Raw genomic sequence first — 16,992 nt, forward strand, 5'->3', positions numbered from 1 at the left:
TCTTTGTCCTTGTTTCATTTTTGCAGTGAGAAGGAATACTGCCACCTGAGGAAAGCTAGTCACCCTTCAAAAGAAGTGATTGATGAACACATTTCAGGATTTTGTTCCCAGATTTGCTGCCTTGGAAATATTGTTAATGTGTATGCAGAGTCACTTGCCTCACTGCGAAACTAGCTAAGAGCACCACAAAATAAAAAAAAAAAAAACATGATGACAATATATGAATTTACACAAACAGATCTATATCAACCATGACATGCAGATACTTGCATTAAATGATGAGCTTATTCTTTCTCTGTAGTCAAATGTACAAGGAAAGTCAAATTGTCATCTAAAATCATGAAATCAGATATTAAAATGAGTTGGATGATTTTAATCATTAGGACATCATTCTAAGAAAGCCTGATGCATCAACCTTTGGAAGAGGGAAATATCTAAATATGAAATATTTTTCAAACTGCTGTTCAGAAATTTCTAAAGACTTTCAATATGTTTTGGGGGTTTATTAGTTCGATGATTATATTTTACTTCTGATTTTCATTTGTAGATTTATAAAAATGAATTCTAAAGACCATGAATAATTCTAAAGACTATGAATAATTCTAAGGATTTATTCATAGTTGAAAATAATTTTTAATTCTCAAGTAAATGATCTGAAATTGATGTGAACAGACTCCTAGAGGTTTGAGGACAGTATTTACAAGGGTCTCTGAGTATATTTAACCTTACAAGAAGCTCCATTGCCTCCTCAATTTTGAAAAACTCTGCTATAGATGATTAGGACCATTGGTCCTGGATAACACCAGAAACACTACTGACATTTGAAGGTGTGATTTCTCCCAATTCCTTCCCTTCATTTCCAATCATATACACTAGAGTTTTTATCAGATATCTTAGCTGATTGAATCAGGTAACAATTTTGTCTATAAGCCATTTATCTCCCTATTAAATCTAAATCTCTCTTATGTTTTGCTTCCAATCAGTCATAAATTACCTGCAAAAGCTTGTTTTTAATCCAAGTCCCAAGTTTCAGTAAGATTTGCTCAGAAAGCCTTACGTGGGCAGAAACATAAAAATATTTCCTTGCTGTCCCACACTCCCCAAGGCAAGTTTGCCTATGTCTGCTTTAAACTCTTATGTGTTAATAGTTTAACTCTCCAAAAATAATCTCATTTTCTCTATTTTCAAATTCTCTGTCGCTTCATCCTGGCTTCATCCTGCTAATTTCACTTCAACACAAATTCATCTTCACTGGACTGGAGTAGTGGTTTTCTTTCTCTCTAAGATGAATTTTTCAGCTAGGTGAGAATTTGTTAGGGACTATGCTTATTAGCTAAATAAACTCCAAGGATTTCCCAGTATTTGGAAGTGGTCAATGGCTCCTTACCTTTGTGACAAGAGTGAATCTGATGGTCTAAAATACTTCCACAGTAATATTATCTCCATTTCCCTTTTCATTTCTCTTTAGCGATATGTTTACATGTCAACATGCATTGTCCCAGAAGATTCACAAATTTTCAGCTTGGTGACTGTCTTCTTGAGATATTGCTTTTCTTTCTAAACAGGTCTGCTTTTACAGACAGAATACACTTTTATTGCTCTAATCCAGTGTTTAGCTCCATTCCAACCAGTCTCAATAAAACTTAAGAGATCTTATTAACCACTCTAAATGTATAGTTGCAACGTCAATTGGTCTTTTAACACCACCTGACAAAACTGCCATGTTTTTCTCATCAGCTCCCTTTCCCATTCTCCATAACTTTATTAAACATAATAAAACATATACTTTTACATATACTTTTATATTATTAAACATAATACTCTACTTTTCCTCAAAACTCTCTTGCCTGCCCTCATTTCAAAGGAAATCAAAATCACTTAATGGGTGAATAATCTAAATCTGGGCCTGGTGGGGGTGTGTGTGTGTGTGTCAGGGTGGGGGGATGATGTAAAATACTACCTGTATCTGCAACCACCTTTACCTCTTTCTCTTCTCTTACAGCATTTAGTAATTCATTGCTATGTGTCAATGAACTAGATGCTGTTACAAGATTTATAGCCTAGTAGGCAAGGAGGAATACAAGTACATCAGTAAGTCCCACATGATTTAGTAAGCGCTATTACAGAGGTATTATTGGGTTTAGGGTACTAACAGAATAGAACTCAAACGAGACAGGCAAGTCAGGACCTCTACTGTCTGTACTGCATGAGCCAAGCCTTGAAGAATGAGTAAGGGTGAGAGTGGACAGGGCAGTGGGAAGTCCTCCATGCTCCCTGTGTTTCTTTTACAGAGCTCCTTCATTTCCACTAACTTTGTGTTTATCTTCTCACACAGAACATCTGAATATTAACTCCTTCCTTCCTAAAATCTATCTTCTTAACCAAAATCTGAATCTTTGTTAGTTTCTCATTATTATCCCCTTTCTGAACTAGTCTTCTTTGGTTCATCACACTTCTCCTTAGACAATTCCACATCCATCCCACCATCTGAGTCAAGGGAGGGACTGAAGCTGATTGGCTGACTCCAGGTGACTTTGACTCTTGCTTCTCATCTCCTTAATCCAACCTGAATGTTCAGTGAGACTAATTTCCCCTGACTGACACAGTCATCTCGTAGGATTCCTGCTTCTGAAGTCAGATCACCTCGACAAGCTGTGGATACCACTTCTTTGTCCCTGAGGTTTAATAGCGCCGTTTTCTCATCTACTGAATGAGGATGATGGCAATGCCTGGCTTGCCCACTGCGGATGATCATTGTGAGAACACTTGAAAGAACTGTCAAGAGCCACACATATTAAGTTTATACACTTCTTCTTACTTTTTGAAACTCTATACAATGTTTTTTTTCTATTTTCTATTTCACATTTCTTTGCTGCTTCTCAAAATGAACCCTTTAGGAGAAGGTTTTCACTGACCTAAAAATATAATAAAAATGTTCCCATCTGTATATTTTTGTTTGGTGTTTCCCTTTGTCTGGGCTATCATTCTCTTTTGTATACATTTGTCAAGATATATTATTAGGTCCGGTGCTATCTTTATTTCCCCCATAAAAATTTTCCAATAGCCTTAGTCATCATACATCTCTTCCTTCTTTAAACTTTATCACTTATAGCCTGCTACAATACTCACTGTAACAGTTAATTACACTTTTGTTGTTGTTATTCTTTCACTTCAGCAACTACCACACTGTGGTAGGTGATCAATAATAATTTTGATTGACTGATATAAGTAGCAAGCATTATATAATATAGCAAATACAAATCCTTCTTTGAAATAGTTTATTCCTAATATTATTTGCAAAAGGCCTGATGAACAACTGCATTATATTAGCAAAACAAAAATAATTACTTTATGGATTAGAAATTGCTAGATATAGATAAACACACCAATGTTTACATTCAAGGGAACCATAAGGACAAATCAGCCTAAATAATAAATTGTAAGTCTGTAATGTGCTTGTGTCACGTGACAATGAATCCCATCAACATAAATTGATACCTTGGGCAGGTTTCTTATTAATCGTGCTTCACCAGGGCATTGGGTTAAAAGCTTAAATAACAGGATAAGAGGCTTGCTGGCAATTTAATTCTTGATTTCTAGGCTCTGAAAGACAGTGTCTCTCCTCTCCCTCCCTGGAGGAGGGGAAGTCCATTAAAATGTCATTATTCTGCATGTGTAACAATGTCATTTCTCTTGGTCTCTGTGAAGGTAAAGTTGCAGTCAGTGCGTGGTGATGAAGTGCCACTGATTGATCCTCACAGAGTCCCTCCTTTCCTCTCCTTACAAAAAAGATCCTGTTTTTAATCACCTTGCTGTGTACTTCCTTTGCCTTATCCATTATGCAAGGAGGTCAGCTAGTTACATTCAATATGACTAATTAAAAAGAGAACTCCAAGGTAAAGCACACAGAGGTACTCTGGTAATTGCAGTGATATCTGTGAATAATAATGACAATTAATGAGACCTGTAATGGCTTTGTAAATAGTCAGTTGCCCACTCACAGGAGGTGAATAACAATTTACACTGAGTGAGAAGAGTCAACTCTTGTGATTCATTTGTGCATTCTTCTTTTCTCCCTTCTCAAGAAACTCAGTTTTGGGCATTTCAGAAATTCCTACTAGGGGTAGACTTGGAACTGTGCTCCAAATGATAGCACAGTATTCCAATGCAAGGAACATCTTTGCATGGGCTACTTTATGGAAAAAGATAACATTAGGCTAAACTGAAGTACCTTTGGGAATGATAAGAAGGGTGGCCAGACTCAAACGCAGAGCAAATGTAGAAAGTTGCTGAAAGTAGCATCTTCTAATTTTATAGCTAGCAGGGGCACTAAAAGCTATCTCTTGAGAAAAGTAGGGTTAAGTAAGGTAAAGAAATTTGTTCAAGGTCTTATAACTTGTTTGTGTCAGAGCTGGGGCAAGAAGACAGATAATCCTGGCTTTGTGCCAGTGATCTTCTCAGAGCAGACCTCTGAGGGCTTTGACAGTCTTGTGAAGGAGTATAAATTGGACTGGGTTTGGAAGACTTCACTACAATGTCATAGAACTATCTAGTAGTTTAACTATAAATGGAAGGTTGCTAGAGAAGGAACATAAAATTGTACAGGTGAAACAAATAGCCAGAAGTATACAAAGGCTGACAGCAAAGGAGACAATGAAAACAGAAGACATGAGCATTGCTCTATAAATTCAGGCAGAAGCATCGAATCAGGTTGCACTGACTTAAGAGCAAACAAACAAATACACTTAACTTCTGGATAATACTTTGTTCTCTTGGAAAATTGGTATCCCTTTCTCCTCAGGGCATTCCAAATTTCTTCAATACCATTCTACCTTCAGATCTTAGATAAAGTGGTATTTTATTGAGACTTTTTCTCTGATTTCCGGCAAGGTCAAATCCAACCCTCCATTAGAGAATTTCACCCCATTATGAATCTTTCTTTTGCAACAGCTATTGTGTCTTTGTTGTCCTGTTTATTTGATTAATATGGATTTTCATCACTAGGTTTAAAGTCCTATGAGAACAGAATAGTATCTGTTTCTAAATACTGTTGTATTATTCCCTAGCTTGTGCCTGACACCTAGTAGACAAGTAGTTTTAAGGAATAAATGAATAAGTGTAGGAAAAGAAATGAAATAGAGCATCATTTTAGAGGGAAAGAGCACACAGCATATTGCTTTGTGAGGAATGTTGGTCAGACTCCCTCCACACAGCCAGTGTCTGCCTTACTCGCTGCAGAATCTTGAGCACTTAGCTGTTACTTGACACTCAGCTTGTAAGATAGGTTTAGTGATTGAATGGATACCTGTTTCTTATATTAGGAGGTAAATGTGGCTTTTCACTACTATGTTGAAAATTCTAAAAATGTTAACACGTTTACTGGCCAGTGGGAAATTGTTTAGTTTGTGAGAGATTTACACATGAAATGATTCCATTTGCTGCCAAGGCTCTTCAAGTTGGCGGGAATAGATGAGCACCAGCGTTTCATCTACAAGCTCCCTTAAAATTCCCACACTACCTTCAAGTTCTGGTTCACATTTGAAGGGGAAGTTTGTGAGGCCTTTGGCCAGTTCCATTTAGATTTCATTCACACATTGTCATTTATCAAAACTTAAGGGAGCCTTTAAAGAAAGGTATGGAGATAGTTGGATGTCCAAAGGCAAAAAATAAATTTGGATTATCTACCTTATGCCATACACAAAATTAACTCAAAATGAATCACAGACCTGTGTCTAAGAGTTGAAAGTATAAGATTCTTAGAAGAAAAGAGGAGTAAATCTTCATAGTTTCTTAGATATGACACCAAAATCACGTGTCTAAAAAAAAAAAAAGATAAATTGGACATCATGAAAATTAAAAATTTTGTGCTTCTAAGGACACCATCAAAAAAGTGAAAAGACAGCTCACATAATGGGAGAAAATATTTGCAAATCATATATCTGATAAGGGACTTGTTTCTCCAAAGGGCATATACAATTATCCAATAGCAAGTGAAAATATACTCAATGTCATTAATCATTAGAGAAATGCAAATCAAAAGCACAATGAAATGCTTCTTCATACTCACAGATGCTTAAAATAAAAAAAAGACAGAGAATAACTAGTGTTTGGTGAAGATGTGGAAAACTTGGACCCCACATACACAGCTGGTAGAAAGGTACAATTTTGTAGTCTCTTAGGAAAACAGTTTGGCAGTTCCTTAAAATGTTAAACATATATCAATAGTTACCATAGACTAGCAATTCCACTCATAGGTATATACTCAAGAGAATTGAAAACATATGTCGACATAAAAATTTGTACATTAGTGTTCATACAAACATTATTTGTAATAGCCAAAAATTGGAAACAGCCCAAATGCCCATCAACTGATGAATGGATGAACAAAATGTGGTATACCTTTATAATTGATATTATTCTGCCATAAAAAGGAATGAAGTACTGATGCTTGCTACAATATGGATGACTCTTGAAAACATTATGCTAAGTGAAGGAATCCGGATGCTAAGGTCATATATTGAATACTTTTATATCATACATCTAGAAGAGGCAAATCCATAAGGAAAGAAAGTAGATTAGTGGTTTCCAGGGGCTGGGAAGAAGGGGGAAATGGGGACTGAATGCTATTTGGCACAGAATTTATTTGGGGGGTTATAGAATTAGTCTAAAATTTGATAATGATAATGGTTACATATCTCCGTGAATATAATAAAAACACTGAATTGTACACTTCCAAAAGGTGAATTTTATGGAATGTGAATGATCTCAATAAAGCTGTTATTTAAAAATGAACAGAAGAAAATCTCAAGTGAAAACAATGAGAACATACACCTGTGTGAATTACTGATATTACATTCTAAGATTAGCTGGAACTGATAATGAGAGATGTTATGCTTTTATATATGTCATTTTTTTAAACCAATCTTTTTTATTGACATATAGTTGATTTACAATATCACATTAGTTTCAAGTGTACTGCACAGTGATTCAGTTATATATACGTGTGTGTGTGTGTGTATGTGTGTATATATATATATATTCTTCCCTTATATTCTCTTCCCTTATAAGTTATTACAAAACATTGAGTATAGTTTCCTGTGCTATACAGTAGGTCCTTGTTGGTTATTTATATATGCCATTTTTTTTAATCCTAGAGTTTATACAGAAAATAAATTTTTTATATTATTTTTGCTCAATACATGTACATTTGTGCTGCTGACAGCATGAGTCATTTAGAACAGTGCTTACTGGATATGACAATGAATAACTGTCACATAGGATATTAATATTTAAACATTTTTTATCACGAATAATTCATATATACATTTAAGAGTGTATGTTTATCACAGATGTGTTACCAGGTTAAAGATTTATCACTCTGTGTCTAGTACAAGAAGTTTTGTCATAAATGCTTTGTCATCAAGTGTTTTTGTTTCTGCCTCTATTACAATAATATATGTCTATTTTCCTTCAATCTATTAACATGGTGAATTCCATCAATTGATTTTCTAATATAAAGACATCTTCGCATTAAAATTAATTAGCACATGACCTGTAAAAATATTATATTTGTCTGCCTTCTTTCACATACTGCTGGTGGATGTCTGGGAGTGTACAGGGCTGCGTTAGAGTCTAACCTCCATGAAGTCAGGGAATCAGGGAGGTTACCAGCACAAAGGTTCTCCTTTATCAGCACCAACCAGAGTCTGGCCTCTGGTGGTGCATTTAAAGTGTCATCTTTCAGAGGTTTGAGCTTTTATAGGTAATTAGGTCATACAACTAAGGCCAATTAAGATTAATTTTTTTCTTGGGATTTTGGGGCTGTACAAGTAGGGTCAATTCTAGCACCAAACCCATATGGACTTGTGGCTGAGAATTATAAAGGGAAAGACTGATAAGTATTTTCACATTTCCTTCTTTGGGTCGATTTTTTTCAGGCTCATTAACACAAGGCTACCCTGTTTCTTCCTCTGGCTTATTTCATATATTTAGATTCTGTGGCAAAGGCAAAGTTTCCAGGGCAAAATCTGGCTCCGTTACTAAACCACCCCTCTGAATTTGCAATTATGCATTGTTTTAGGCTTTAGAACAATTCCTTTTACTTTCACATAAGTTCAGCCATTCACTAAGGCTTTCCTTGCTTGTTCTATTACCCTCACCTGTGATGCTTTTTAGATTCCTAACCCCCTTACCCTAGATATTCTCATTAAGTATGTCTGAGAAAACCCATTAATGCTGCCTTGTTATTAACGGACATTTATATCTTTACTTCTTTTACATTCAGAATGATGTAATGTAGAATCTTAGAACAGAGAAATATCAAGACCCATGTTCCCTAAATATGCTGCCTAGGATACTATTTCTATAAGATGTTCTGATAACACAGGGTTTCATGATCAAATAAAGCTGGGAAATGGTGCACACCATAGCTCCATTTTGAAGATTTACAGTGAGCGTTTGCACAGTAAAAGTCCTGGAAAGTCATGCCATAAATAACACCATTTTACGTTGCTTAATATGTTTCTTAAAGCTTATTAACAACTGAAGACAATCGTATTCCATAGAATAGAATTTCTCATTTTCAAGTGAGGAAACACAATCTCATGGAGGCTTCCTGATGTTGATACAGCTGGTAACGGAGTTAGGAGGAGAAATAAGGTTCATTTCTCTTCCTCCACACGGCACATATCTCAGGGTAGTGAGCAGGGATACTAAAGAAATGGGTTATGAGTTATAGATGACATAGTCACATATTTGTAGTTAGCAAGAGGACTCAATTAGTTACAACATATGAAAGTCTTTCCAAAGGGGATTTCTGGGATCTAGACAGTCAAGAAGGGAGGATGAAAACATTACATTTTGGAATCGTAGACTAGAAAGCTCAGGCATTCACCACAAGTGATGGGGAAACTCGAGGGCTTAGTTCTCCTACTTCTTAGCTATTAATTACTAGCTAAGAAGGTGTTTGAGAGAACAGAGAGGACCTCTACTCTAATAGATTCTACAATGTGGGATTAATTTCTGTACATTTAAATTCTATACAACACAAAACTACTTTCTTTCCTTCATTCTTTTAAAACCCCTGCTTATAAACGTTAAGGAATTGATTATCTTAATCCTACAAAGGCAGAAAATTTAAAGTAAAAAAAAAAAAAGTAACTTATTCTGTAGTATTATAGAAATCTTTAAAATGTCAGTCTACCATGGCAAATACCTTGACTATTTATCTTCTTATCTTGCCATTGTGGAAAAACATAATTTATTTATTTTTATCTGTATTATATAAATGTTCTCATTTAATAAACATAGATATGTTATTCACTCCTTTTCTGTGTCACGGGGATCTTTTAACAAATTAATTCTTTGATGGAAGTCCACATAAAAAGCTTTGGTGAAGAGGATTACTGGATCTGCAGCCCAACTTTCTCAGCCATTCTCTTAACAATTTACCCTGAGTCATGGAGGTACCTCCTTAGGACTCCACACAGACACTTTGAAAAATGGTAGAAATAGATGAGAAATTGAAAGTTTTGTCTATACCCACTTTACCCCCTTAAGCAGCATCTCCTAGTAGTTCTGTGTAGACAGCGAGGAGGAGCTCTCTCCCACCCACCACCAAGCCAGCCTCTGTTAGAATTCATTCTCCTCTCTCACCTAACTTCTGTCTGCTATTCTCAGCCAATCACTTGATATCCTTTGTTTTCCTTGGAACCAGGGAACTAACCCCAGGACTTAACTCTCTCCCAGCCCAGGTCAGTTCTAAATTCATAGACAGATCTAGGGCTCAGCACTACACTACTTCTTGTATCCCACGTAACTCACAGCAATTGTGCATATCTGACTTGGAAGACTTGAGGATAATAAGAAGTGAGTATATTACAGGGAAGATGTTAGCTGTTAAATATATCTGTTTCCAGACTAGAAAGATAAATACAGTTTATGTCCTTTATAAGATTCCCTTAGTGAGTACCTTCTTATTCCTAGTCTTGCTGCCCTGAGTCTATATCCACATTTCTCAGAGTAAGCCACTTATTAATTCATTTAGTGTGAGTATCCGATAGCTTTTGGAAAAACTTCATTTTACATTTACAAGGATTTTTCTCATCCTATAATTAGCACCCCCCCCAACACCTCCTCCATCCTCTTGTCAAGGAAATCAGTGATTAAAATAAGCCATAGTCTACTTTCAAGAAAGTTAGAATTATTCTGGCTAGAAAACACCATAGGGTGGGTAGACTGCAGCGGAACAGGGAAGAATGACCCTAATCATTTCAAATCATGGCCCCTTTAAATTCCCCACCTTCTCCCCCCTCTCCCAGGTGTTTGTCTCATTGTTAAATCTTGGAAAGTAAGGACACTCACGGAAATACAAACACTAGCAACTCACATGGCTTTCTCAGATAAGGAATCTACATTCATATTAAAGAGAAGAAATATTTTCCAGATGGCAGCATAATATGTCAAGACTTTTCCCAGCTCACTGTGCATGTAACATTTAAGATAATTATGCAAGGAATTTCAATTCCCGGCTTCTGATGTATTTCAAACCCGCAGAAAATCATAATCATAATCATCAAGATTAAAAATATTCCTATTTGCAATAGTGATTTAGATGTTTTAACAAAATATAATATTACAAATACATCTAAGCCCAAGGTAACAAGGCGGTATGTATATTTCTCATGTGTGTGTTTATATTTTACTGCATATGGATGCAAAACAATGTTCCCCCTTTTCTAATATTCTTGCTTCAGTCCAAACACTGAGGCTTACTGGGGCTTACTATTGAGCCTCTCCAAACATTTACTGCTGACTTTTCTGCAGTTATTTATACAAAGAACCTAGGGATAGGAGGAGAGAGTACCTACATTTTTTGGAAAACAAGTCTATTCAGATGTTCACCCACCTTTTCAAATTTTACTTTTACATCGATTATACATGGGAAAATTGAAGCCCTAAGAAGTAAGTGACAAACTATACCCATGTCATGTAGTAGTAAAAAGCCAGTAAGTGAAATTCATCTGACATCACTACTGAGCTGGAAAGGGGAGAGTTCAGGGTCTCTACTCTCTAGAGCAAGTTTGTTGTTTAAGCTATGAAGTGGTTAATGTTAATAGTGTTAAATGAAGGATAACACTGTAATGAAATATGAATGTCACTTTAACGAGAGCCTCACCATTACACTGTATTTAAACAGTTTATTGCAGAACTTTCCATTTCTAAATGCACACTAGAGTCAGGGAGATATCTTCAAAATAAATTTGGTAGAGCCTGTGGACCAAAAACCACAGTTACAGAAAGATAGAGAAGATGAAAAGGCAGAGGGCTATGTACCAGATGAAGGAACAAGAAAAAACCCCAGAAAAACAACTAAATGAAGTGGAGATAGGCAACCTTCCAGAAAAAGAATTCAGAATAATGATAGTGAAGATGATCCAGGACCTTGGAATAAGAATGGAGGCAAAGATTGAGAAGATGCAAGAAATGATTAACAAAGACCTAGAAGAATTAAAGAACAAACAAACAGAGATGACCAATACAATAACTGAAATGAAAACTACACTAGAAGGAATCAATAGCAGAATAACTGAGGCAGAAGAACGGATAAGTGACCTGGAAGACAGAATGATGGAATTCACTGCTGCAGAACAGACTAAAGAAAAAAGAATGAAAAGAAATGAAGACAGCCTAAGAGACCTCTGGGACAACATTAAACGCAACAACATTCGCATTATAGGGGTCCCAGAAGGAGAAGAGAGAGAGAAAGGACCAGAGAAAATATTTGAAGAGATTATAGTCGAAAACTTCCCTAACATGGGAAAGGAAATAGCCACCCAAGTCCAGGAAGCGCAGAGAGTCCCATACAGGATAAACCCAAGGAGAAACACGCCGAGACACATAGTAATCAAAGTGGCAAAAATTAAAGACAAAGAAAAATTATTGAAAGCAGCAAGGGAAAAATGACAAATAACATACAAGGGAACTCCCATAAGGTTAACAGCTGATTTCTCAGCAGAAACTCTGCAAGCCAGAAGGGAGTGGCATGATATACTTAAAGTGATGAAAGGGAAGAACCTACAACCAAGATTACTCTACCCGGCAAGGATCTCATTTAGATTTGATGGAGAAATCAAAAGCTTTACAGACAAGCAAAAGCTAAGAGAATTCAGCACCACCAAACCAGCTCTACAACAAATGCTAAAGGAACTTCTCTAAGTGGGAAACACAAGAGAAGAAAAGGACCTACAAAAACAAACACAAAACAATTAAGAAAATGGTCATAGGAACATACATATCGATAATTACCTTAAACGTGAATGGATTAAATGCCCCAACCAAAAGACATAGACTGGCTGAATGGATACAAAAACAAGACCCATATATATGCTGTCTACAAGAGACCCACTTTAGACCTAGGGACACATACAGACTGAAAGTGATGGGATGGAAAAAGATATTCCATGCAAATGGAAATCAAAAGAAAGCTGGAGTAGCTATACTCATATCAGATAAAATAGACTTTAAATTAAAGAATGTTACAAGAGACAAGGAAGGACACTACATAATGATCCAGGGATCAATCCAAGAAGAAGATATAACAATTATAAATATATATGCACCCAACATAGGAGCACCTCAATACATAAGGCAACTGCTAACAGCTATAAAAGAGGAAATCGACAGTAACACAATAATAGTGGGGGACTTTAACACCTCACTTACACCAATGGACAGATCATCCAAAATGAAAATAAATAAGGAAACAGAAGCTTTAAATGACACAATAGACCAGATAGATTTAATTGATATATATCGGACCTTCCATCCAAAAACAGCAGATTACACGTTCTTCTCAAGTGCGCACGGAACATTCTCCAAGATAGATCACATCTTGGGTCACAAATCAAGCCTCAGTAAATTTAAGAAAATTGAAATCATATCAAGCATCTTTTCTGACCACAACGCTATGAGATTAGAAATGAATTACAGGGAAAAAAACGTAAAAAGGACAAACACATGGAGGCTAAACAATACGTTACTAAATAACCAAGAGATCACTGAAGAAATCAAAGAGGAAATCAAAAAATACCTAGAGACAAATGACAATGAAAACACGACGACCCAAAACCTATGGGATGCAGCAAAAGCAGTTCTAAGAGGGAAGTTTATAGCTATACAAGCCTACCTAAAGAAACAAGAAAAAGCTCAAGTAAACAATCTAACCTTACACTTAAAGAAACTAGAGAAAGAAGAACAAACAAAACCCAAAGTTAGCAGAAGGAAAGAAATCATAAAGATCAGAGCAGAAATAAATGAAATAGAAACAAAGAAAACAATAGCAAAGATCAATAAAACTAAAAGTTGGTTCTTTGAGAAGATAAACAAAATTGATAAACCATTAGCCAGACTCATCAAGAAAAAGAGGGAGAGGACTCAAATCAATAAAATCAGAAATGAAAAAGGAGAAGTTACAACAGACACTGCAGAAATACAAAGCATCCTAAGAGACTACTACAAGCAACTTTATGCCAATAAAATGGACAACCTGGAAGAAATGGACAAATTCTTAGAAAGGTATAACCTTCCAAGACTGAACCAGGAAGAAATAGAAAATAGGAACAGACCAATCACAAGTAATGAAATTGAAACTGTGATTAAAAATCTTCCAACAAACAAAAGTCCAGGACCAGATGGCTTCACAGGTGAATTCTATCAAACATTTAGAGAAGAGCTAACACCCATCCTTCTCAAACTCTTCCAAAAAATTGCAGAGGAAGGAACACTCCCAAACTCATTCTATGAGGCCACCATCACCCTGATACCAAAACCAGACAAAGACACTACAAAAAAAGAAAATTACAGACCAATATCACTGATGAATATAGATGCAAAAATCCTCAACAAAATACTAGCAAACAGAATCCAACAACACATTAAAAGGATCATACACCACGATCAAGTGGGATTTATCCCAGGGATGCAAGGATTCTTCAATATACGCAAATCAATCAATGTGATACACCATATTAACAAATTGAAGAATAAAAACCATGTGATCATCTCAATAGATGCAGAAAAAGCTTTTGACAAAATTCAACACCCATTTATGATAAAAACTCTCCAGAAAGTGGGCATAGAGGGAACCTACCTCAACATAATAAAGGCCATATATGACAAACCCACAGCAAACATCATTCTCAATGGTGAAAAACTGAAAGCATTTCCTCTAAGATCAGGAACGAGACAAGGATGTCCACTCTCACCACTATTATTCAACATAGTTTTGGAAGTCCTAGCCATGGCAATCAGAGAAGAAAAAGAAATAAAAGGAATACAAATTGGAAAAGAAGAAGTAAAACTGTCACTGTTTGCGGATGACATGATACTATACATAGAGAATCCTAAAACTGCCACCAGAAAACTGCTAGAGCTAATTAATGAATATGGTAAAGTTGCAGGATACAAAATTAATGCACAGAAATCTCTTGCATTCCTATACACTAATGATGAAAAATCTGAAAGAGAAATTATGGAAACACTCCCATTTACCATTGCAACAAAAAGAATAAAATACCTAGGAATAAACCTACCTAGGGAGACAAAAGACCTGTATGCAGAAAACTATAAGACACTGATGAAAGAAATTAAAGATGATACCAACAGATGGAGAGATATACCATGTTCTTGGATTGGAAGAATCAACATTGTGAAAATGAGTATACTACCCAAAGCAATCTACAGATTCAATGCAATCCCTATCAAATTACCAATGGCATTTTTTACGGAGCTAGAACAAATCATCTTAAAATTTGTATGGAGACACAAAAGACCCCGAATAGGCAAAGCAGTCTTGAGGCAAAAAAATGGAGCTGGAGGAATCAGACTCCCTGACTTCAGACTATACTACAAAGCTACAGTAATCAAGACAATATGGTACTGGCACAAAAACAGAAACATAGATCAATGGAACAAGATAGAGAGCCCAGAGATTAACCCACGCACCTATGGTCAACTAATCTATGACAAAGGAGGCAAAGATATACAATGGAGAAAAGACAGTCTCTTCAATAAGTGGTGCTGGGAAAACTGGACAGCTACATGTAAAAGAATGAAATTAGAATACTCCCTAACACCATACACAAAAATAAACTCAAAATGGATTAGAGACCTAAATATAAGACTGGACACTATAAAACTCTTAGAGGAAAACATAGGAAGAACACTCTTTGACATAAATCACAGCAAGATCTTTTTTGATCCACCTCCTAGAGTAATGGAAATAAAAACAAAAATAAACAAGTGGGACCTAATGAAACTTCAAAGCTTTTGCACAGCAAAGGAAACCATAAACAAGACGAAAAGACAACCCTCAGAATGGGAGAAAATATTTGCAAATGAATCAACGGACAAAGGATTAATCTCCAAAATATATAAACAGCTCATTCAGCTCAATATCAAAGAAACAAACACCCCAATCCAAAAATGGGCAGAAGACCTAAATAGACATTTCTCCAAAGAAGACATACAGACGGCCACGAAGCACATGAAAAGATGCTCAACATCACTAATTATTGGAGAAATGCAAATCAAAACTACAATGAGGTATCACCTCACTCCTGTTAGAATGGGCATCATCAGAAAATCTACAAACAACAAATGCTGGAGAGGGTGTGGTGAAAAGGGAACCCTCTTGCACTGTTGGTGGGAATGTAAATTGATACAGCCACTATGGAGAACAATATGGAGGTTCCTTAAAAAACTAAAAATAGAATTACCATATGACCCAGCAATCCCACTACTGGGCATATACCCAGAGAAAACCGTAATTCAAAAAGACACATGCACCCGAATGTTCATTGCAGCACTATTTACAATAGCCAGGTCATGGAAGCAACCTAAATGCCCATCAACGGACAAATGGATAAAGAAGTTGTGGTACATATATACAATGGAATATTACTCAGCCATAAAAAGGAACGAAATTGAGTCATTTGTTGAGACGTGGATGGATCTAGAGACTGTCATACAGAGTGAAGTAAGTCAGAAAGAGAAAAACAAATATCGTATATTAATGCATGTATGCGGAACCTAGAAAAATGGTACAGATGAGCCAGTTTGCAGGGCAGAAGTTGAGACACAGATGTAGAGAATGGACATATGGACACCAAGGGGGGAAAACTGCGGTGGGGTGGGGATGGTGGTGTGCTGAATTGGGCGATTGGGATTGACATGTATACACTGATGTGTATAAAACTGATGCCTAATAAGAACCTGCAGTATAAAAAAACAAACAAAACAACTAATACTAAACTTTCATTGGGTTATTTGTATGGAAACATGTTAATATAAATGTTTCAGACATTAAAAAAAAAAAAAAATAAATAAATAAATAAATTTGGTAATGATGACAAAATTTTAGACTTTCAATAAGATCTCTACTAGAAAAATAACAAAAATTCTTTATAAGTAAATAGCAGGAAATTATGAATGGACCAAATGAAACATGTATAATCATTTCTTTTTAAATAAATTTATTTATTTTATTTATTTATTTTTGGCTGCATTAGGTCTTTGTTGCTGGGTGTGGGTTTTCTCTAGTTGCGGCGAGTGGGGGCTACTCTTCGTTGCAGAGCACAGGCTTCTGATTGCGGTGGCTTCTCTTGTTGCGGAGCATGGGCTCTAGGCACGTAGGCTTCAGTAGTTGCGGCACACGGGTTCAGTAGTTGTGGCTCGCGGGCTCTAGAGTACAGGCTCAGCAGTTGTGGCACACGGGCTTAGTTGCTCCGTGGCATGTGGGATCTTCCCAGACCAGGTCTTGAACCCGTGTCCCCTGCATTGGCAGGCAGATTCTCAACCACTGCGCCACCAGGGAAGCCCTCATTTCTTTTTTAGCAGATTTCTGATAATGTTTGATATCCATTTAATTTTAAAAGATAACCATGAATTAATATTATTTCTGTGTCTTCTAAGATTCTGAAGTCAGTGGTTGGA

Source organism: Balaenoptera ricei, chromosome 5 (assembly GCF_028023285.1).
Source record: "Balaenoptera ricei isolate mBalRic1 chromosome 5, mBalRic1.hap2, whole genome shotgun sequence".
In the NCBI taxonomy this organism is placed as follows: domain Eukaryota; kingdom Metazoa; phylum Chordata; class Mammalia; order Artiodactyla; family Balaenopteridae; genus Balaenoptera; species Balaenoptera ricei.